Here is a 23,199-nt window from a genome sequence, read left to right on the forward strand (position 1 = left end):
CCGTTGAGTCAGTAATCTCCCGTAGCCAACATTCGCGGGCATGGATTTTTTTAAGACCATCTTCTATTTTTATTTTTTCCTCTATTAACCCATCCTCCAATTCACTAACCCTTTCCTCTGCTTCGGTGACCCTGGCCGTCAAAGCCTCTAGTTTTGCCTGCATTTGGCTCATAGAATTTTTAATTTCTGTCAAATTCGCTCTCATTTCCGCCCTTAGGGATTCTATATTCTCAGTAACATTTTCCTTAATACTTTTTTCAAGTCTACTCATTATCTTGACCATTGTTACTCTGAATTCCATTTCTGATAATTTGGTTACATCCATGTCCGTTACTTCTGTGGCAGAGGCCACAGACTCACTGTCTTCTCTTTGCTGGGGGGGGGGGGCCTCTCCTTCTTGTCATTCTGATGAGGAGAGGTTGCGGGGTTGTCCAGAGCCCAAATTATTGACTGGGTCCCAGGCCATGCCCCTTGTTTTGTAGGGATCTTAGAGATGTAAGCTTCTTCTTTAAAGATTTTATTTATTTACTTATCTGAGAGAGGGAGACAGACAGTCAGCAAGAACGGAACAGAAGCAGGGGAGTGAGAGAGGAAGAAGCAGGCTCCCAGCGGAGGAGCCCGATGAGGTACTCCTTTCTGGAACGCTGGGATCATGCCCTAAGCCGCAGACAGGCGCTCAATGACTGCGCCACCCAGGCGCCTCAGGTTGTGGGCTTCTTGATTTTTCAGCCTGCCTTCTGTGTTCTGGGGGAGGGGCCTGCCACAATGATACTCAGGCAACCCTGTTTGGTTAGAGTCTCCGTGTCCCCTGCGAGGGAGGATGGGGATGGGCACTCTCTGAGCCGGTATTTCCAGGCTTTTGTTCTCTGGCGGCTTTCCCTGGCGCCCGGCTATGCCTCTTCTGAGAGTCAGAGCAGCAGAGGCTGCATTGTCACAGAACAGAGGGATTGCGGCCCGTTCTCCACTGATGTTCTGGCCACTTTAACTCTATTACTGTTGGTGCTGCTCAACCGTGCAGCGTCCCGGGATGTGCGCACCAACCCAGCGTCCTTGCCCTCACTTCCAGGGCCGGCGCGTCTCTGTCCTTTGTGTTTCTAATGCCGCCAGCCACCGGCCGCCCCGCACGCTCCCGGGTCTCCCGGTCTCAGTCTATGCCCGGTGAGCACACCTCAATTCCGGAGTTTCGTGAGAAGCCTGGTGGCGCGTGCACCCGGTTCAGGGTCTCAGTCTGCTGTTTCGCAGGTGCCGACCACGAGTCTGCCCGCTCCCCCGTGCAGGTGGCCCGCCAACCGCCAGCCGCCCTGCGCACGCTCCGGGAGCTCCCGGTCTCAGTCTGGATCCCGTGAGCACACGGGATTCCCGGGTTCCGCGAGATGCCTGGTGGCGCACGCTCCTGGCTCACCCTCACCGGTCTCAGTCCACTCTCTCGCGGGTGCCCTCTGTGAGTCCGCCCGCTCCCCCGTGCAGGTGGCTGCCGCTTCCCGGCACCCAAACGCGGCGGCTCCCTCCCCCTTCCGTTTATCTTCCGATATCTGTGCACGGTTTACAGCTCCCCTTTTCGTACCTCAATACTCAGCGCTGGAGATGTTCATTTGTAGAGATCCAGATGCATCATCCTGCGTCTCAGGCTGATTCTGTGGTTATTTAGGCTGGTCTGGTACCTATCCAGCTCGACTCAGGGGACCGGCTGAAAAAGGGGCCCCCTACTCTTCCGCCATCTTAACTCCGCCCCCCCGCATATTATGGATTTATGATCTTCCGAAACTGAAATGTGATACCGCTCTCCTTCAGTGGTATGTCTCAGCATCACGACGAAGGCCGTATATGTAGATACACACACATACACATTTATATACATACACAGATATATGAAAACTTATGATCTCATCACTGTAACACTATATGTATATGATGAGACTGTTATTCTAGAAAGCAATAGAACACAGACATTTTAGTCAATAGAAAAGAGAAAATGAGGTTCAGATACCAATTTCCGGGTTTCAGGCAAGACACGTAACCTCTTTGGGCATCAATGTCCTTATTTGTAAAATGACAAAACATACCCTACTATGTATCTCTTGTGTAAATGTATAAAAAGGAGATGGTAGTTTTGAAAGTGGTTTTGGAAAACATGTGCAAGGGGTTCGGTAATGATTCACTGTAGGGTGTGACATTTCTGAAGGAGTCAGAAAGATAGGGGTAACAAAATTCATTCAAACTTAATAGGAAAAGTAGTATTTACTAACTGGCAGGCTTTTAAGATTACGGAAAGAACCAATTTTACATGAATACTATATCTATTCCTCTGAAAATGCTACAAAAATATAGGAATCCATAATGTTAGATATGTTCAAGTTTTGTAGTCAAAATAACTTCCTTAATATTTCTTACACATTTCTCATACACATATGCTTCACACACGCTCCCTATTTTTCAGACAAGGTCAATGTTTTCACTACAATTCATTTACATTGTTATTAGAACTATTTTCTAGGTCTGTTGATAAAATTTGGCCTCACACATTGATAACACATTTTTTCTAATTACACTGTAATTTTCACTAGTAATTCTAGCTTTTTTGAATATACAAATCATTTCAACTTATTATATCATTGCTTTAACACTTCATACACATCTTGAGACATTTAGGCCACAAAAGATTATATTTAATATTAAAAGGATCAAATGTCAATAATTCTCAATTACTTATCCAAAGTGAAAACTTGAATAACGTGTATAGTCTAAATGTGCAAATAATCAGAAGATACAGATTTTTTACCCTCCTGCTACCGAATGTTTCCCTGAGTTGTTGTCAGAGACAATGTTTACAGTGTTGTGCTTTAATTCCTACTCTCTTGTCAAGACACCAATTGAAAGCAGAATGCTAAGAACTCAGTGAGAACTAAGAGTGATAAATGAAGTGCCAGCATAATTTGGAAATTGGAAAATGTGCCCTTGAAAACATATTAGTTCGCTCAGTTTGTAACGTGTAACAGCAGTATTGGTTTTCTCTCTTCACTGCTAGGTCAAGACACTGATGGAAGTAGGAGTCGGCCGAGCCAGAAACAGATCTTCAGCTGGGGTCCAGTAAAGAGTGTGGGAAGGCTTCCCCGAGGCTGGCAAATATCTCGCCCCAGTGGCTAACACCCCTTGCTCTGTCGTTCTGCCTGAGATTTCACCCAAAATGACATTCGCTTATGTGGTTAAGCTCAAGTATTTCCAGGAAGCTTAAGCAAGGTACGGTAGCCATTCCAACTTCCAGAAAGTCTCCCTCTTTGCTGTGATTGATAAAAAAAAAAAAAAGAGGTAATTTTTGGTGGAAAGCAGAAATGAATTTGGAGCACTGGGATATTTTTCAGAGAAGAGAGGCCTGGTAAATTTTAGTAGCCAACAGGAAACATGAAACATAGAAGTCAGGGGAGAATGAAAAAGGTGATACCAGGACATAAATAAACACAGAAATGGGCAGAGTAATAAAATAAATAAATAAATAAATAAATAAATAAATAAATAAATAAATAAATAAATAAATAAATAAAAACAACAATAAGAACAATTATAATAACAACTCTCATGTCTTAAACTTTGCCCAGAGCAGTCCCAAAATATTCTATGTGGAGAAAGTGTAGGAACATGTCCAATGTGTAACTAAGATCAGTGCTCCCCTTGTGCGATGCCATGATCTTGCCTGGCTTGTGGCCTAAACAACTGGGTGAATCCTGAAATCTGCTCCACTCAGGAGAAAAGCTGGAGTGGCACATCGAATGTGCACATCTTCACAGCCTGGAACCTCAGGGTGGTTCCAGAACACTTTTCTCCTTTGCTTCCACGTTGGTCCAGTTATGTAGTTCTATCAATACGGATAACAGAATGTACTCAGAGAATCAGATGAGAATGGACTCTCCACCAGGAAGGTAAGTCAACGTAACACAAAAACAGATATGGCTGTCAGAGTGGAACACGTGTCTTTTCCTAGCTGGGTATTTTGTCTCTCACAACACAACCTTGCAGACTATCAAGGATATAACAATTTTTGAAAGGGTCATGTTAGGAAAAGAAAATTATACACAGATGCAGCATTTTCCAATCTCTGTGCCATAGATAAGGTAGCTCTGAGAGTAACCAGGAAGGGGCTCGAATAGCGTGAGCCACTGGATCACTGTCACACACACTATAAGAAGCATGTCCTTTTACAGTAGGTTGTCTTACAAAAATGTCCATTTTCCGGGAGTGGCATAGTACCAACAAAAGATGTTTTTGTTCTCCATTCCCACACTGTTTAAGAAAAGGCGAGAAAACATGGGTTACTTAAATTATAGCACATCCATAGCACACCATGGAATACAAACAAGGACGAAAACATCCTTGAGGGGGCTTAACTAAAATATGTGTGCCAACAATGCTGCCATGCCTGTACAATAAGCACATAAAAATACCAAAACTAATTTATTAAATTAAAACACACAGAACTGTACACAGTACAGAACTTTTGCCAAAGTTCAAGGGTAACACACGTGAAGAGTTAACACCTTCCAGAGAGTCTTTCAGTAAATCCTGAAAATTCCTATCCTCAAGTCCCCTGCCTTTGAGAGTGCTTACTTCTAACTTCTGCCTTAGAATCTCCAGCCACCATTAGCACAATCTCCTCCTTACTAGCGAGGTTAGACCTTCCCTGACACAAATCCCTCTTGTCTTTAGGATGTAACACTAGGTCTGCATTATCAGTCTAGAAGGACCCTCTGGTGGCAGTTGTGGTGCAGGCTCCTAGTGGGTCATTTTGTGGTTATCTCTGGTCCTTCGCGTACCTCCAAATAATATTAGCCGTGAGGCGATGGGTTTGACACTGCTAATTTCACAGAAGCATCTAAGGCATGAAAGGCTTCTCTTTGAGTATAAGGGTAAGTTACAGACCTTTATCTTTTATTTATTGGTAACAGTTGAATCAGATGTACATGCATATATATTTACACACACACACACACACACACACACACACACACACACACACTCCTCTATGTCCCAAAGATTAACGCTGAGCCTTATCTTATCCTGAAGTCTCCAAACTGCTTACTGAAATCAGGCAGATGAGATGAGAAGAGATGAGAAGGGGAGGGGAGGGGAAAGAGAGGACAGGAGAGAGTGGAAAGGGAGAGAAGAGAAAGAGGAGAGGAGAGGAGAGAAAGAACACCACAAATCTCAGTGGAACAGGCCATGCGTAAGAAGCAAGCTATGTGGTGAGAATGAAGAAGTGAGCACTAAAATTCCATCAAGAAACGACTCTTCAGCTCCACTGCCTGCCGCCACATGGGAACGAGGACCAGGTTTCCAGAGCTTCCAGTTCTTACACAGAAGCCAGGAATCCTCATGTACAATTTCTTATATGTTGACTTAAAATAGTTAAGTCTTGTGCAGACCAAACAAAAAATTTCCGTGAGAAGGATTTAGTCAATGAGCAGTGAGCGTGACCCTCAGTCTAAACAAATAAGAAGATAGGGAAACATCTGCCTAACTTCTTGATCACTGGCCGTTATTTCTCAACACCCGAGTTAGTACTTCTGGATTCTAGAGCATTGTTTCTTCCCCTTCTTCAATCAGACACTTTCAAATCATGCTGCCTCCCCTACACACACACCCCAACACACAAAGTGAGACTAAGAAAGGAGTCTACTGCTGAGCCAGGAACATATCTCTAAAAGTTACCCTATCCCAGTTACAAAGAACCCTGGAGGAAACTTCCTCCACCTGACCTGTTCGGACTTTTTATCTTATCCAAGACCCATTTCCCTGCCAGGCTCACTGGGGAAGTAGAAGGAGGATTCCTCTATTAAGTGTGTACTAAAACTATTGTCTCCTCCCTCGATCTACTCTTTCGATAGGAGTTCAAGCTCTCATCACTTCTCATCCGGCCCACTTGTCAATTTACATGAAGTTCATCGCCGCCCTCTAATCCAAACTTCCCACTGTTGACAATATCCTTGCTTATGCCTTAGACACCATCAAAGACACACCAAAGTCACTGTGCATTGCCTTGGACTTTCTTATGGTTACCAACTGTGACCACAGGCTCTCATGTACGTTCTGTCCTCCTATTATACTCATCCCCAGACTTAAATCCCCCTTAACACTGATCCTTGAAATTGGTGTTTCAATCAAAATCCATTCAACCACAGTCAGGATTATTTAAATTGAAAATAATGTAATAATGACAATTTAGTGAAACATGTTAGAATCAGAGACTTGATGAAAGACAGAAGGTAAGATTTTTAAAATGAGAGATGACTCAACATTCTTCAAGCCACATTTCTTTATTTTTTATTCTCATTCACATAGGATTGATGTTATACCTAAGATAGTTGTAAAGATTAGAACTTAGAAGGAGGAATATATGCATGTATTCTTTTAGGAGTTATCTTCTGAAACCTTTGACTATCACCAATATTGAAGATAAAGAAATGTTTTGACAGGCTCTTGGATTTCTCATGTTGTATTTCTATCAAGAATTATGCTTAACTTGTATGCTCATGCTACAAGTTAACTGCCTTTTCAACATTCTTTACAGTCTTCTGCATGACAAAAGATACCATAAAGGAAATCAAAGACAAGCAAATTAATAAGGAAATGACAAAACAGTAAATAAGGTTAAATGGATAAAGATACAAATAGCAAATTCACAGAAAAACCTATACAATGGGACACAAAATTATGAAAAAATCCTTATGAAAACATGTGCAGTCCCATTAATAATCAGGATTGTACCATAAAACAGCAATGGGATTTTTTTAAAAAATCAACTAAATATTATTTATTGTTGGATAATTTTAAGTGTAAGTGAGAGTATAAAGAAATGGACATTCCTAAACTGGGGATGAAAATGCAAATTGGTATACAACCTGTTTGGAAGGAAAATTAATTAGGGAAATTAAATATGCACATACTTTGTGATGCAAGATTCCATTTGCCAGCATGTACACCAGAGAAAAGTGTGTTACATCTTCAAATAGGCAGACACTGAGTGCTCTGCATGGCTGTCTGTAGGAGGATAGTGCATTTAGAAAAAAATGGGGCAGAAACAGATAGGGAGTGATAATGTCAAAAATCCAGATACAAACTATGGGTGATTTGCTGCCATTTATGTCACCAATATTTAGTGGAAGAACAAAGACTTAGGGTCACCTTAGAAACCATGAAATGTATGTAAATATCAATCTTAAAGCTTTGGGAATATTTATCGATCTTTATAATTTATAGGTAATGGGCACTGGATGCTTGATCATCTGATGATGTTAGTTCATCAGATTCTCAAACAGTTCATGACTCAGAAGATGAACAACGTTTTTAGAGTTAATAAAAAAGGATTACTGAATCTATTATATATATTTTGATTTTAGGATTTAAAATGCTTTTTGTACTTCTCACAGTTAACACCGAGGTCTATGATACAAAATACATTGATAATAATATTTACAATATAGGATTGTTATAGGGGTTTCTTGAGGTAATGTATGTAAGTACCCTACGGATATGCGAACCGCAAGGCTGGTCTGTGGGAGGGACTCATTATGTTGGTCAGTCATGCTAGTATTCCACTGACTCAGCATCTCTCTCTAAAATAACGGTATTTATGAATTCAAGACATACCTTTCATGAATAGCAAGAACTTGCTCTATGACAAAAATAAACATAACAATTTTGTTTCTGTTGAACACCAAGCCAACTCTTTCCTTTCAAACCATGTTTACAAGGGAAATACTCATAAAGCTGAGATGGCTGGTGGTTCTAAGGATCACCTAGAAAATGGATTGTCAGAGATTGATTAGACACTGACTGGAGACACCAAGTAAGACAACAGTAACAAAGTAAGCAAGCTATCTGTGATTCAGAAACTGATAATCAAAAGTGCAGTGATCAGCTACTATTACAGCAACCAAGTGATTTCCTCCAGTTCGGGCTCTATTTCTGATATAGCGTCATATGTTATCAATGAAAAAAATAATAACTAAATCTCCCTTCTCCTAATTTCCAGTTCCCTTCAAGGGAAACAATTTTATCGCCCCATTGCTAAAATGAAGTTGCATTAAATACATCTGCTCTCTAAACTTTCTGATGTGGTACTGTAAAAGTAGTTAGGTTTCCACTGTAAGACTGAATGAAATCAGTGGCCGTAATTAGGACCCAACTTACGTCATAACAGTACCTGAAGGGGGGGGGTATTTATCTCAGTGTTCCTGCTTTTCCATTCTTGGAAGCCGGTTTGGATGGATCCCAATGCCCTATAAGTCCTCCTGCATTTGACTATTATCGGTCTCCTCCCCAGGAATCATTCTGCCCAAACCAAAACTCCACTCAATAGATAAATGCTACCAATCACGGAAAGGGAAAATTGAAAACTTGTAAGTATTCCCCAATATTAATGTGCCTGAACAATCATATTTAATTGGTTCTCAGGTCTATTATTTGTTCTGTCTACCCAAAGAAAGTTCTATTGTAGTTATTTCAGTGATAAACTTGCTTCTTCTCAAAAAGTTTTATTATTCTGAGAAATTGCTTGAAAATAGCAGAAGTTGTAGTGGGGTAGTGAAGGCCTGATAATACATTCTAAAGGTTTTTTTAATAGTGTAATTTATGTTAAAACTTGTCCTAATACATTGCAAGATCACTTAGATATTTTATTTTAAATACTGTATGTAGCTTTCTCACAGCTCTAGTGCCATTTCCAGTAAAATGAGATTTTCATGAAAGACCTTAAAAATCATGTTGCACTTAAATGGTGATATTGTTTCAATCTTTCATCAGGCGAGGTCATTTTCGTTCAGAAATTTGACATTCATCTAGAACATTCTGTATCTAAGAAAAATGAAATGCCTACAGTTGCTTCAATTTCCAGACTTAACTACTTTTACATAAGAGTCGAGTTCCTCTTCAGCCCACTAAGGTACTCACACATCTTCCTTTATTCTTTAAGGCCAAACTGTCCTGAAACAGCTCCCCTGGAAATCTGACATAGTTACAGAAAAGAGCCATAAAATGTCTTATTAAGGGATTTAACCTCGCAATCATTAACATGTAGATATGTATTTCACTTGGGTATAGAAATTAACCTACTATGCTTTATTTATTTTTAAATTTTATACATTGATACCCCTTGTACATTAATACCCCTAATCTGGGATTCAGGGGAGCTAATAAACACACATTTCCTCCTGTTCCTTTTCTTCCTCCTCCTCACTCATTAGTTTTCTTCTCTAAGAATACACATTAAGAAGTTAAATGCTAAAAACTGAAATTCAACAGGAGACTTTTGCATGTTTGCAAAGACCTCTGACGTTTCTAGTTAAACACATACCTTATCTCCTTACTCTCACCTAATTTCTTTTTTTTTTTAATTTTTTTATTATATGTTAGTCACCATACAATACATCATTAGTTTTTGATGTAGTGTTCCATGATTCATTGTTTGCGTGTAACGCCCAGTGCTCCATGCAATACGTGGCCTCCTTAATACTATGCTTTTTTTAATACAAAAGGAGGCAGTCTGGAGAGATTTGAAGGAAACACAAAGGCACAATTAAATTATTAACAGTTCTTGATAGATACAGAAAGAGAAGCAGGTACAGTTAAACTTTCATCTGATACAGGCTGGGATGAGGATATCTGTGCCTAGAGGCAAAAGTAAGGAAATAGGAAAATGTACCGATTTTGCTGATGATGTATCCTAAATACATGCTTTATTTTGGTTTCCTTCTGAAAAAATTTACTTTTCCTATAATTTACACTTGTATTCCTTGTTTGATTACAAAACAATTTTACATATGTTATGTCTTTGGACTTTTACAGTATTGTATGTTAGAGCAAGTTTTGGCTATTTAACAATGAGGAAATGGAACTTAAGTGACCTCCCATAGGTATATATGTAATAAGTTGAAGAGCAGGGTCATATACCCTATGTCTTGTGTTTCACTAAGTTTTTTAGGCATCATGTTATTGTCTTAGGGGAAAAAAACCCTGCTTTATGAGCCTATAAAGAACATTTTGACACCCTTTGATTTATAAGATTTGTTAGTTGGGCATGCATCAGATTTTCTTTAGTGCGCAACAAAATAAATTTAGAAGAGTAAGAATAATTCAAATTCCTAAAGACAACATTGAGTATTTTTAAAAATCAAAATACTATCAAAGTTAACACACACACGCACCCACACACATACGCACACAGCACAAATTTCAAGATACACAGCACAAGAATTTAAAGTCTATCTCCCTTCTGTCTCTTGCTGCCAGAAGTATCCCAGCCAAACAATTATATCTCCCAAGCGAAGATATTGAAGCATGATTTCTTTTTGCTTCCCTGCCCTTTATTTTTAACACAATGATTCTGTCCTACAAATTAGTTTCAACTTTTATCACTTAGCTCCATGGACAAGTGTGCTTGCACGCACACACACACACCTGGGGACGCACACACTCTTCGTTCCGTATCAGCACAGGATCTTCCTTATTTTAATGGCTATAGAAATGTGTTATAATTTATTTGACCAGTTGGACATTTAAGTTATTTCCAAATAAATCTTGCACAGATGTCATTTAGATAGCATGTATGTCACTGGATAAATTCCTAGAAGGGGAATTATTAAACAAAATGAATTATACATTTCAATTTTGAGAAATATTGCCAAACTGCCTGTTGTATTGTATTAATCTCTATTTCCACCAGCAACGCATGAGAACGCATGCTTTCCTGACACCCCATTGACACATTGTGTCAGTAAATTTTTTTTTTTAACTATAGGAATAGGATAGGTATGTTACATAGCTGAGTTTCAATTTGTATAAGTGAGGATGAGATTTTTCCCCACATGCATGTCATCTTCCCAATCCTTCATTGGACATTGGTCTTTTCCCAACTGATTCACATGGATGCTGGACATGTTAAGAATATGAATCCTTAACTGTTAAAGGAATTATAATTTTTTCCAGTTTTATCTTTTGTTTGTAGAAGTTTATATGCAGTTTTACTTTAATGTAATTAAACACAGCTATTTATATATTTTTGAGCTTTTTGTCATTTTAAAAAAGCTTTCTCCAATCCAACACCATAGCATTTGAGTTGAGCTTTGCCTTGATAAGTTAACTAGTGGTATGTTTTATATAAAATGTATCATGCAGATGAAGGAATTATCCTATTGGGAAAAAATATCTCCTATTTAAATTTTGGAGTTTGAGATAGTCAACATTTTGCTTTTTGCATGGTTAATATTCAAATGCACAGGCATTGGAAAACAGGCCTAATTGTTTCTAAAGCTATTTCTGGTTCTAAATGATAAAACCACATCTTTGACACAAACAAAGATACTTTGTTCTCATTTCCGGTAGAAACTGACAGCCTCCAAGTCATCTAGTAGTTACCCTAAAGGATCCAACTATAATTAAGATGTAGGAGATGTAGTTTACATCCCTTTGACCAGAATTAGAATTGTATTTGTCAAAATATTTTTCTTATGTTTATTCTAGCTGAAACTAGAAGCTACTTCTCATGAAGTAGATGGTGTAAAAGCATTTGTGGTTTTGTATCTTTACTGAGATTTTACAGTTTTCTGGTGATATTTCTATCTGTGGACTCAAAGCCTCGTAATTAATCATATATGTTGAAAACGCCTTTGTTCTTCATGACATGAAACTGTATTTTTTGAGTGACTTAAATGGGAGTATCTACACATAAACCTATATGCTCTTTTTATATTGATATATACATTTAGTCCAAAAAGTATACAAGTATACTGTTGGATAACAGTAATATTTTGAAGGGATATTCTATAGATTCATGGCTTTGTTCTTTTGTGAGAAAAGATTTTCCCTTTTTAAAAAAGAAAACTATACTCACATTTCTCGGTAAGGCAATTCTGTGTAGTTAAATCAGAGAAAGAACGTTTTGTAAGGTTTAGAGAACTCTTTCAGGAGAGACTACAACATAGACTTGCAGTTAGTATACGTGAGTTAGTATAAGTGAAGTAATTATTTAAAGTCCAAGGACTTCATGTGAATCTCCAGAGCAAGTCAAAGCATACCAAGAATTCTCAACATAAAAGAGAGGAGTTGGGTTTGTACATGAATAAGATAATCAGATTTTAAAATTCCAATGTAGTTATCTAAACAGTCCGCCCGTACCAATTGTAAATTGTATTCACTTACTTAAAATGTGTAATTCTACCCAAAAGTTCATTTGTCCCTACAATTTACTTAAATGATGTACTTTTAACCAAGATTTCAATTTCATTGATGTCCCTATAATAACGTGGAAAGTAAAATGGAAAATTCGAACATTTATCCCACATGGAGCAATATGGAAGACTCTAAATAAGAGACTTCAAATAAATACCTTTTTATACAATGAATTGCTTTGAATGAACCAAATTTCCAGTGTTAGTGACATATAAATGGAGATGAAGGAAAATCTTGTCTTTTACTTCTATTTTTATTATTACATACAGAGATAAGATTTTAAACAACAGAAGGAATAAAATCAAATATTTCAGAAAAATAGAAAGTTTTGAGGAGTAATTGTATATGGCATTGTTTATCCATGAGTATGATTTGGTAGGTCTTTCAACCCAGGTGGGAAAAGCAGGAGAGCAGCACTGTGGGTGGGAGTGTGGGGTAGAGTGGGTGGGTGATTGGCACCTACAACTCCCAGACATATCCTGTGCAGGATTTAATACTGTAAGTGTGATGGAACTTCACTTTAACATTCCATAGCAGAGTGTAGCTTTGACATAAAGTGACTCTACCTTCGATCCACAGCAAGATGGTTAATTGCAAGTACAGAAGAACCCTATTAGGCAGTACTTCCTTAGACGATGACTACGGAGTAATTTACCTGCCTCTTGGCCACAACTTTTGTAAGCGAAAGGCCGCCTAACTCCCTAAAGTTGGCTAGTATCCATTGCTTGCTTCTAAGCCAGTGCATTTCTTCTGCTCAATTTCCCAATTAAATCTGATCTTTCTTTGGGATCAAGTAAGTGAGCTGTAAGTAATAAATAAAAATACTAGCTAGAGAACAGGTGGATAGGTAGTGAAGGTAAGAGTTTGCCTGGAAGGAAGAGAAAGAAAATACAAACATATTAAGAGTCTCTAAAAAGTTAATACACATTGAATGTGAATGTAACTACTCATTTTTTTAAAACTGTGACTCTATCTAAAATAAAAGAGATGCTTTTCTGTGTGACTTTGGGATAATTATCTTTTATTTAAAAAAAAAATCAAAATCTGTCCATGCGTTCCCAAGAACATGTACTTTGGCAATTAAATGCAGCAGTAGGGCTATCAGAATGGGAAGTATTTTAGCAATTATTAGTTCATAAAATAAACTTGATTTCTTTTTGAGTCAAGTTCATATGTTTTAAGTGGGATATGCATGGAGCACTTTACTGTGGTTTACAAAAAAAACTATTTCATATGGGAATCTGATCTCCATCAAAGCATTAAATCCTAGTCAATCACTAAAACCACTAGATCTCAATCACGACATCACCTTTTAGGTTTACAGTTCTTCCTCCTATGTTGGAGGTTCTCAGAATAACAAAGTTTTTCAACTAGATCCAGGAGAACTATGGAGGTCCTCATGTCAGACAGGTAGGTAGCAGAATTTCAAAAATCACATTTGGACAGTCAGGTGCCTTTCTCAGTTTGCTACATAAATTTGCCACAGCCTAACAAGTCTACTATTTTATGTTGCAACCATGTAAGTTATATACTATTTTCCAAACTGAACTTTTAAGAGTAAAAGGGACACCGATAATAAGGATACCAGGAAAACAAACATAATCTGGGCCTATTTCAGGCTAACTGGAACTTAATGGCCACCTTACCAGGGAAGTGTTAGGGTCCTTTGTCTGCTTCTATTTCAAGAATGCAAATATTGACTTTGATATTTATATTGATTAAAGCAGGAAAAACATTACATCTCAATTTCTTTTGATGAAATGTGGATACACCATTTAGAATGATGGCTCACCCTTTCACATCCTATGATCTACCAATCTCGTTACCACTTTTTAAAGCTGGTTCGTACAGAGAAAACCCAAAACACCACTTGTTTTAATATTGTAAATAAAAGACTTGAAACAGGGTAACAGGATCTCTGAAAAGCCAGGCCTTAAAAGGCATAAAATTGCAAGTCATTGTAATGTTGATCTTTATCCCCAAGATGATTTTGATGATGATAAGGTTTGTTATCATTCCTTGGATGAGTGCTGTATGCCAGGTGTTTTGCTATGTGCTTTTCATATATTAACTTTCCTCGCCTATCCAACATCACTCTCAATCTGTCCAGATTTGCTTTATTCCAAGAAGAAAAATCAGTCATAGATAAGTTTGATTGATTTGTTTAAAGAAGCCCAGCTAGTCACCCAAGGAAGCTTCTGTGTTCAAACTGGGATACAATTCCAATCCCCATGCTCTTCTTGAATAAGCTACAATACCTTTATGTTATCTTTCTTAGGAATTTTAGGATTCCTCCTGACATAGTACTGTGGTCAGCCTTGTTCCCACTGCTGACTTTTACATTAAGGAATTAGTGGAGACATTTGAGACCATCAGGAAACAGAACATGATGTACATTTGCCAATGTGTAAAGAAGGAAAATGTCCACATTACTAGCAAAATAATAAAAGCCACGTGTACCTAATCCACAGCAAATAATATTGACCGGAGACAATAAACCGTGGGAACTGACATGGGATTGGAAGATAAGAAATTCTTAGTAACTGCTTTGTCAACGCCAAATTCCCCATGAACTCCTCTTTGCAGCCCAGTAATAAGGGGCTCTTCTACCCTGCCACCTACCAGGCAGTCACATGAGGAGAGATGGGAGGTCTACCCAGTACACGTTCCATAGCAGGCACCAGAACACCTACGTGCTGGTAAATATCTGTTAATTGCAAGAAGGACTTAGAATTAACTAAATCAGGGCATTAGTCAAATGGATAGGAGTATTTCCCATCTGCAAGGCCTCTTTTTTCATTAAGTTAGTATTAATATATGACTATTATCATTTCCATCTCTCAAATCAGAAAACCAGGCACAGCAACGTTACTAATTAGATCACACCCTTTCTAAGTGATATAATCAATTAAAAGATCTGGGTATTTTAATTTGAATAAGACTGTAGGCTTAAGTACTATGACCCACTCTGCTTTTACTAACTTCTACAAATAAAAATTTAATTTGCAATACTGAAGAAAAATCATTAAAGTACAGATATGTTCGATTTTTAAAATGAAGTGCTTCTATTATTTCAATCCACATTATTATAAAGCTATATTTAAAAAAAAATTATCTTCAAAATGTTAACAAGGTTGCCCAAGGTCTACTCCTTAAATGATCTGAGCTAATCATCCTGCTTGGCCACTCCCTGACATCTCGATTTCAAGAAATAAAAGTTCTAGATGAAAACACATATTGAAAACATGTGCTGAAGTGGTGATTGGAAATCAGGCATATTTCACTTCATCAGGTACACGAAGTATCAGGGATTATGTGATGTTTCTACGTACACCTTGTCCTGGTAGAAATAAAGTTGCATTTTTACCTATATTGTGATTTTACGAAAGGATCACTATTTGTCTTCCTCTCTACTCTCAGCTTCATTCTAGCAACTAATACTAATTACAGGAAGGTTGAATCGCCATCACGTGTGATTAACTTCAATGGCGTCCCTTTCTCCTCTACTTCAGACATCCTCTCCTTTCATGGAGTTCTTCTCAAGGCCACTTAGGACATCGGTGACACCTACAGAGAATACTAAAACCAAACTCATTATGAAAAGTAGTAGGGAGAGCCACTGTAGACAGGAGGAGGCATCTGGGGAAACCCAACAATAACAACAAAGGTAGAGCTGGAGCAAATGAAGATTGCAGCTGTGTCCCTACATCCCTTAGCACTATGGGAAAGATGAAGTAGGAAATGCTTTAAAAAAAAATTACACCGAATTTTAAAAAATTGTTTAACACTGTTTAATCCTGTTTAAAGCATACAAGAGAGTATCATTAAAAACTTCTCGAGAAACAGCTGTGTTTTGATGCTTTGCTACTTACAAATGTAACAATGGAAGATGTAGGGTTGGAAGGGTTTAGATTTCATGTGAGCATTCAGGGTAAAGAGAGCGGAGCACTGGGATAAGGCACAAAGAGAAGCTGGAGAGAGAGACAGCAAGAAGATGGCGGACTTGGTATGACATGCCAACCTTAGTGGGCTCAGCTACCACCCTGAAGGGCAGCTTCTGAGTCAGATGACAGGAGAAGAATGAGACACAGCTCAGTCCCTACAGATTCAGTGAGGACTTGGTCTCAGTTCTGAGATTCAGAGGTAAAACCGGTACTGCTGTGCTCTCTGTGGGTGGGTTCTGGCACTTGGCTAACAGCAGAAGAACTACTGCATAGGGGAGAGAGACAAGACTTGCCCCAGGGCTGTATATAGCCAAGGTGTACTTGAAAGTAAATCTGTCTTCATAAACCAGTAAGAAAAAACAAACTTCACTAATAGTGGGCAAGTTAAAACTAGACATATATTTTTATTTTCACATCTTGCTTTCTTTTATTTTTAAAAGACTATTTGAGAGACAGAGAGAGAGTGAGCAGGAGGGGCAACGGGAGAGGGGGAGAAGCAGACTCCCCACCAAGCATGCAGCCTGATGTGGGGGCTCGATCCCAGGACTCAGAGATTGTGCCCGGAGCCAGTCAGATGCTTAACCAACTGCGGGGTGAGGCGCCCCTCACATTTTGCTTTAACGTCATTTTGTCTTGTAATGGAAATGTATATATGTTTTATCCATATTTGCCTTTATATTTAATAAACAGCTATTTTTATATAGGTAAAACACTTTGAATTTTAGTAAACTATGACCATATAAAGGACGCTTTCTCAGAGCACTGCTTTTGTCTGTCAAGCAGCTACGTCATTTAGTGGAAACTAAGCCAAACTGTAGCCATAAGCACAAGCATGGTACTCCAATATATATGCTCTTTGAATGCATATTAATCACATATTACACTCTCAAATGGCTACTTGGACCAAGCAAGTAATACACGAATGAAACGAGCCAAGATAAGAAAAATCATGATTGTTGAAATCTATGGTAAACTGATGTGTACTTGCCATGGCTAAAAGGACTCGACTCCAGAAGATTTCTTCCCTGTAGAAAGTGAACTCCATGTTGGCAAATCCCACAATTTTCAAAAGCCAGGTTACATGAAATTTCCCGATTTTTAAAAGTTATTCAATTAAAAAATACTACAGAGGTAAAAACAAAACAATACAACTCACAACAGTCATTGCAATAGAAATACATCTGCTGAATGAATTTGGCTTACAGGCTGCCAGTTTATGACTTCTGATCAAATTTTTGAAATTATCTTTGGGAGGGTGGGGAGGGGAAGACTCAATTTGAAAGGAGCCACATGTAGTTTTGCAAGAGAATTTGTAGACGTCAAGTATGCACTCAGAACATTGCCCAAGGGAAAACGAAAACTAAAATAAGACACATTAAGGTTAATACTCAAAGGAAGGAAAAGTCACTCCTTTGCTATCATGCAGACGTACATTCACACATGATTGCTGGCTGTAAGACCAAATCAGTCTGTGAGACTAAACCAGAAAAAGTAAAAAGAATATAAACAAGCAAAAATAAAAGAAATATAAAAATCTTTCAATTTCTCATAGACAAGGACTAGAAATCCAATGTCAATAAAAACAAACAAACAACCCCACCAAACAACTTCCCTAGGTATTACCTGGCAAACATGGGCATTAATCACAGTTTCACACTAAACTGCAGATTTTATAGCAGTATTTGCTGCAATAAAACTTGCTTAGTCTTAGCGCTAGTTGTAATTTATGTTTTGTTTAGATGAATTCATGAGATCTCTGTACCTAAATTAAGGAATGAAAATAAATAGTTTAGCTTATGTGCTTGCTTTGAAAAATAGATATAAATAAAAGGTAATAGTACATGGGTGATGGACACTGGGAAGGGTATGTGTTGTAATGAGCACTGGGTATTATATAAGACGGATGAATCACAGACTGTATCCCTGAAACAAATAATACATTACATGTTAATTAATTGAATTTAAATTAAAAATGTTTTAATAAAAAAATAAAATGTAATAGTACATTTAAAACCACATTTTGCATGGTAAGTATGTCCTATCTACTGGTGAGTTGATTACCAGAAAACATAGCAGGTGCCAATGGGGAATGTAAATATAGTTATTGACCTACTGTGTCAGTGACAAGAGATTAGTCTTTTTTTCCAGGAGGTTGTAATTAGCCTTGCAGAAAATATTCATTCCCTACCAAATTAGACTACACATTGTATTTCTGTCACCGAATGTTTTCCTTGATGGTTGTCTGAGTAAAACAAATTGGATGTAGGTTGAAGGTATATCATTCAAACACCTTCTTTCAAAAGTAATTAGGTTCTTACTCACTTGAAACCAGATAACTACATTTAATGTAATCTTAAAAGGGCCCCTAAGGATTGTTTTCCATTGGTAAATGAATGAGAAGTGGAACAAACTGACTTTCATGATCACTAAAGTTTAGAAGAACTAGGAAAAGAAAATAATGCTGAATCGAAAATTTAGTCTCATAAGACTAATAAAGGTAAAATACTTTTTTCCATTTATTCTCATGTAACCCCCAAGGGATTTTTGTCCAGTGAAAGTGGCACATGGAAGGATGTTCCACAGAGACTCATTCAGTGATCAGCTCAGCATGGTTCCACACTAGACCTCCAACCAAATGAGAGCTAGACACTCATCCCCTTGGCTTCAATTCATTTAGGAAAAAAAGTGTATCTTTGGATAGCTCACTGTACTCCATGCTAGCACACCAGGATGATAAGACTTCATTCCTGACTCAGAATATAGGTGGAGACCCATCACTGTCTGACCTAAACCAGGCCACCTGTAATTAGAAAATAAATTCACTACCAGACCAAGAACTAGGTTAGTAGATACACAAAGATTTTAGGAGTAACATCATAAAATTAGAACAGAGGAGATCTTGAAGGGAAAAAAAGGGTTTGGTAATTATTAATGGGCAGAAATGCTAATGATTTTAAAAATTCAGCAATTTTCAGAAGAAATCTTTCCCCAATTTCAAGTATTTCTAGAAAATGAATCTAGATGCAGTTTTGAATAGGTTTGTATACCAGAAAACATAATTATATTTGATTTTTCTTATTTTTCTATGTCCAGTGTAAGAAAAAAATTGTACTAAATTACTGCAGGTACTGTCTAATTAAGTCATATTCAACAATATATTTTAGTCTTCGAATGTACCCTACTAAAAGAAATACAATTTTTGAATCAAATAAAAGCTATTTTAAATTTCACTCTGCCAATTTCTAAAATGTATTCAGAAATTTATATGAAAATTATTTCAATGGCCACCGTGCTTAAATCTCTTATTTTAAAATATACATTTTCTTATTAAATCTATTTATTTGAATTTTAATTAACATTTGAATATGTTAATTTGTAAAGATACTTAAATATGCCAATGCTCCTATTTCCTTCCTCTGGGTGGGTATTTGAAACACATTTCTGTAAATTTAAAGGACCCTTTAAACTTTGAAAACATAGCTATTATTTTGTACTTTCAAAACTTGGTGTTGCCTATGACCCTTTTTAACTGAATGTCTTCTAAGCAGTAAGCCTGCCACACTTCACCCATGTAATGGACACCCTGTGGATAAAATCATGATGCTTCATCTTCCTGACAGCATTCTCTTCTCTCCTGAGGGAACTTCTAATGGGATGACTCCGGGGTCTTGAATGTTTCTTTCAATTTCCTTCATATGATACACAGCCTATTCTTATTATGCTGTTTTTTGTTTTTTGTGTTTTTTTTTTTTGTAAAAATTCTGATCTAGAATTTGGCCTACTGTAGTGTATTGCTTATAGGACTCTCTTTTCAGCAACTTTGAACAGATTATTGAGGTTTAATTGACATACAATTAACCACACATGTTGAAGGATACAATTTGATAAGTTCTGAGTATGTAAATAAACATATATTGGTCAAATTCTAAAAAGATATGTTGAAATATTTGTTTCTTCAGGATGTGAACTTATTTGGAAATAGGGTAACTGCAGATGTAATTAGTTAATATGAGGTCGTATTGGAATTCCAATATGACTAGTGTTTTTTTTTTTTTTTTATGTTAGTCACCATACAGTACACCATTAGTTTTTGATGTACTGTTCCATGATTCATTGTGTATAACACCCGGTGCTCCATGCAATACCTGCCCTCCTTAATACCCATCACCGGGCTAACCCATCCCCCACCCCCCTCCCTTCTGAAACCCTCAGATTGTTTCCCGGAATTCATAGTCTCTCATGGTTCGTCTCCCCTCTGATGCCCCCCCCTTCATTTTCCCCTTCCTTTAAGAAGTGGGAACTTTGGAAAAAGACACAGATGCAGGGAAGATGGCCATATGAAGATGGAGGCAGAGACTGCAGGGATGTTGCCCCAAAGCCAGAAACACCCAGGACTATTACAGACTGGAAGAAGCAAGGAAGGATCCTCCCGTAGAGACCTCAGAGGAAGCATGACCCTGGAACACATTGCGTTTGAACTCCTAGTCTCCAGAACTGACGTCATAAAATTCTGTTACTTCAAGCCAACCAGTTTGTGGTAATTTATTATAGTTGCCCTAGGAAACTAATAAAATTTGCAATCAGGAAACTGACAACAAAAATAGCAAACAAATGCATCACCTCAAAGAGTTACATGATCCCCTTGCCATTGACATTTCCCTAACACTCACCCCATCCCCATGAAACCACTGAACATTTTTCTGTCATCCTAGATTGCATTTTCTACAATTTTACATATATTTTACATAAATTTATAAGAATTCTAGAATTATATGAAATATAGACATATGGCATGCACTGGATTCTTTCAGCGTAATTATTCTGAGACTCATTCATGGTGTTGTTCATTCACGTGCACATTCACTTGTTGCTCCTTTGTGTTAACAAACAGTATTCCATTACATGACTTTACCACCATCAGTTCATTCACTCACCTGCTGACATACATTTAGATGGTTTACAAAATCCTGGCTATCCGAAATACACCAGCTATATACATCATCCGAGTGTACAAATATCTGTATGGAGTTACACTTTCACTTCCCTTGGGTAGAGAGACCCCTAACTGTGGAATCACTGGGTCACAAAGCGGGTAAATGTTTACATTGTAAAGCAACTACCAAACTGTCTTCCCAAATGTATGAGAATTCCAGTTCCTCCACACCCTTGTCAACACTCGGTATGTGTATTAATTGTTCTTGGTTATTTTCTGTATATTATGACGTTCTGACCTCTCTTGGGAGCCTTCAGACCCGGGAAGAGACTGCCCTTCCCGGAACTAGAGGATATCTGAAGATAATGACAACCTTCCCACAAGCACGTTTTCACGTACACACCAAGCAGTGCACTGTCCGTGCCCCAACTATGTCTTACCCAGCTCTCCCTCCCACGCCCGTACGGTCGTGTCCCCTTGCTGGGGAGCACACGTGCCAGGACCGCAGCGGTGCCGGAAACCGTGGAGAGTACCGAACCCCGTGGACATGACGCCCTTTCCTATGCCTAAGCCCCTCTGACAAAGCTTAATGCCTACAGGAGGCACTGGAAGAGACACAGCAGTACCCAGTAATAAAATAGCATCATTATAGCAATATACATTCACAAAAGCTCATGAACGAACGTGGTCCCCCTCTCTCCAAATCCCTTATTACAACGCACTCACCCTTGTCTCTGTGACGTGCTACGAAACATCCACAGCAGGACAGGAAGTGGGACGAACGAGCCGGGTGCGCCCTGTGAAGCAGCTTCAGCAACCGGCTATTTACGCTCCGACCGGAAGGAGGCGGAGCCACAGCTGCTCCCTGATGCAGGTGCAAGTGCGGAGCTGAAGATGCAGAGTCCGGTGCTTTCTCTGCCCTGAATGGGTTTCAGGCAACTAGAGACCACCTCTGTGGCCCCAGACGCACCAGAGTAATTCGAACCAGCTGAGCCTAAAGTGTTGACTCCTTCTTGCCTTGTCTTTCCTGGGGGAATTCCAAGGCGGCTCTGGCACAACTGCCTTCCTGGTTGGGTTTACACTCTATTATTAAAGAAAGTCTTTCGTATTGATTTGTTTTTTCAAAAGTCTTCCCTAATTCATCTGTCTGTTCTGCCTCATCATTCCTTTTTGATAGGCATCGAGCATTCTCGCATCTGCAAGGATGAAAATACGGTAGCTATTTATGAGACCGCCATGAAATTGGAAAGGTTGAAAATCAGTTTTTGATACAGATTTCCATAAATAATTTTATTATTATATTCCTAATCTCTAACTGCTGAATGCTAGATGAATCTCTTACTTTGTTTTCTTGAAACAGAACATAATTTAAACTATTTTCGGGTTTTTTTGGTTTTGGGGGTTTTTTTGTTTTTGTTTTTTGTTTTTTTTGTAGCTGGTCTGTGATGTCTTTTAGCTTGAACGAAGTTTTGTTTAGAGAAAACATTTCTTCCTTTATCTGTATAGTCACACAGATTATAGTTTTAAGGGTGGGGGAGGGGCATAGGAAGAAGGAGACCGAGAATCTCAAGCGGACTCCATGCTGAGCACAGACCTGTCACAGAGCTTGATCTCACAAGCTTCAGGTCATGACCTGAGCCCAGATTAAGAGTAGGACGCTTAACTGACCGAGCCACACAGATGCCCCTCTTAGTAGATCTTATTAGGAGTGTATCAAATCTATTAGTCTATAATTTATAGAGAAATCAACTTTTGGCTGTTTAATACTTTTATTGACTATTTAGTGTTCCATAGATTTTAAATTTTAATTTCTGCTCTTTATGTTTTTCTTCCATTTTCTTAGAATTGATATTATCTAACTCCTTTAGAATAATCATTTTTAGCCTTTCTTTTTTTGTATATACACATTTAATGTAATACCTTCTGTCTAAACAATTTTGCCTGCCTCTGCAGGCAATACTAGATTTTTAAAAAATTGTAATTCAGTTCAAAATATTGTCTGTGGATTATTTAGTAATATATAGCTTTACTGTATAAAGCTTGATCTGTGGATTATTTAGTAATATATAGCTTTATTTTCAAATATAAGGACATATTCTAGTCATC

General features: G+C 38.2%; 1 long non-coding RNA gene across 1 annotated transcript; it reads right to left on the reverse strand.

The window, feature by feature from the left end:
* Positions 1-2,219: 2,219 nt before the first annotated feature.
* Positions 2,220-21,886, reverse strand: LOC148107532 (uncharacterized). Its single transcript, XR_015722210.1, has 2 exons — positions 21,820-21,886; positions 2,220-3,278 (listed from the first exon to the last, which is right to left on the reverse strand). It is a non-coding gene; the product is annotated as an uncharacterized LOC148107532 (long non-coding RNA).
* Between the last annotated feature and the right edge of the window lie 1,313 nt (positions 21,887-23,199).

This window comes from Ursus americanus, chromosome 29 (assembly GCF_024610735.1).
Source record: "Ursus americanus isolate L20-20 chromosome 29, mUrsAme1.1.p, whole genome shotgun sequence".
NCBI lineage: Eukaryota > Metazoa > Chordata > Mammalia > Carnivora > Ursidae > Ursus > Ursus americanus.